General features: G+C 44.6%; 1 pseudogene across 1 annotated transcript; it reads right to left on the reverse strand.

Annotated features, from left to right (window-relative positions):
* Nucleotides 1-846: 846 nt before the first annotated feature.
* On the reverse strand, nt 847-1,587 carry LOC308630168 (brain acid soluble protein 1-like; annotated as a pseudogene). Its single transcript has one exon. The product of its transcript is annotated as a brain acid soluble protein 1-like (transcript).
* Nucleotides 1,588-2,059: the final 472 nt, after the last annotated feature.

The raw sequence follows: 2,059 nt of genomic DNA on the forward strand, positions 1-2,059 counted from the left end.
AATTGTTTATCTTTATTACTGTTGCACCATTTACACAATTACATATAATTTCAATACATCCGTTGTATATTTTTTTTTGTTTTTTTAATTTTTTTCCATTTTCTAATGAGTGGTGTGCTGGAGTTGTGACACCGGATGGAAGAGAAAACTGGAACTGTGATGAATGCAGTTTTTTTTTTCCTTTCCACTGACCAGTAAACAGAACTACAGGTGCACCCAGCCATGGACATACATTAACTGGTCATGAGAAATCTAGGGAGGCTAAGTAGGATGAAAGAATGTTTGTTACTCCCAAAAAGACCTGGGGAGGAAGAATGGAGTATTGGCATCAAGATACATGTGAACAGGCTAAGCAGGCTGTCTGAAAGTTGGCATTCATCCACAACATTAAAAAAATTTCAAAATAAGAAAAGCTGTAAATGAAAAAGAAAACAGAAAATGCTGCCTTCATGAACATCCGATTGCCTCGGCACAGGCCCTGCAGGCAGAATCAAACGCATCACTCCCAATTCCCCTTGCAGAAGACAAGGTGTTCAGATCTTAGTGGCGGAGTGCATGTAACAGCAGTTCAGGTACAAAAGATGTACTGTACTTTCAGACATTGATCTTTAAAATCCAGGACTGATTGGTAGAGTTGACTGAAAATATATTAGGTATTTGCCCACAAAAATACTATTTGGATTCTCCCAACACCCTCCCTCCCTTGATAGGACCACATGCTTGTTCTTGGGCAATACATACCATTACTTCCACTTTGAAACAAGTTAGTATAGGAGAGAGACAGAGAGACAGAAAGACAGAGAAAGAGACAGAGAGACAGGTTGTTGTTAAGCGGTATTCTTCATTTCAGGTTTGATCAGAATTAGCTGCCGGGGTCTCGGCAGGTTTCACCTCGTCTGTGGGGGCTGCAGGGGCTTGGCCTTGGACATGGAACTGGGTGCTTCCGTAGCTGCCAGGTTCTCCGTGGAGGATGGGGCAGCCTCAGTGTTGCCGGCTTTTGAGTATGAAGATGGGGCCCCGTCACTTTTTGTCTCCTGTGTGGCAAGAGCTGCATGAGCCTGAGGCTTTGTGGGTTCCTCTCCCTTCTTGCTCTTGTCATCCTTGGTGGGGGCCAAGGGCTCCGCAGCCTAGGTCTCTGAAGCTTTGGGGGCATTGCCACCTCCAGCTGGCCGGAGGCAGCTGCCGGTTCCTGCTCAGCATCCTTTGGGGGCTCTGGCTTCCGCTCAGCTCCCTCCGTCTGCTCCGGCTCTGCCTTCAGAGTGTCTTCCTTGGCCGCCTCTTTGTCTTTCTCACCTTCCTTGTCTTCAGGCTTGTTGGCAGCATCCTAGGCAACCTTCTCCAGCTTCTCCTCCTTGTCCTCCTTCACCTCTGGGGTCTCTGCAGCACCCTGGGTCTCATTGTGCTTCGGGTTTTCTTCCTCTTCTGTCCCAGCACCTTTGGCCTTCTTGTCTTTGTCCTTGGCCCTCTCATCATGCACATTGTACCCCTTCATCTTGCTCAACTTGCCTCCCATCTTGGTTCAGGTCTGGGTTCCTGTGCTGCCCTGGGACACTGGCGGAGGCTCTCTCCCTGGCTCTATGGTGGAGACTGGACCTAGGAGTGAGTTGGAGTGCTGCCACAGCCATGGTCACCACAGACACTACTGCCACCCACACTTGCAATCTTAATGATTGTTTAATACAAAAAAGCTAATTAAACTATACTAGTATCAAAATAGATAAAACACATAACTAGAGACAAAGAGGGAAACATAAGAAAGGGTCAACCATTTTAATCCTTTCTTAATTTGTGTTTACCTAATATCACAATCTCAAAATATAGACATAAAATATAGAACTACAAGGAGAAATAGAAAAGCCAATAATCATAGTAGAAAACACAATCACAATTTTCTCAGTAAATGATAGAAGTAGAGGAAGGATCAGTAAACATTTGGAAGATCTGAACAGCATGATTAATAGACTTAAACTACTTAATAGACTTAAACTAATTGACTTGTAGAAAACAGTACCCAAAAACTGCAGAATACCCATTCTTTTCACACACACACTATGCATTG

This window comes from Mesoplodon bidens (genome assembly GCF_964165515.1).
Source record: "Mesoplodon bidens genome assembly, chromosome: 16".
Taxonomy (NCBI): Eukaryota; Metazoa; Chordata; class Mammalia; order Artiodactyla; family Ziphiidae; genus Mesoplodon; species Mesoplodon bidens.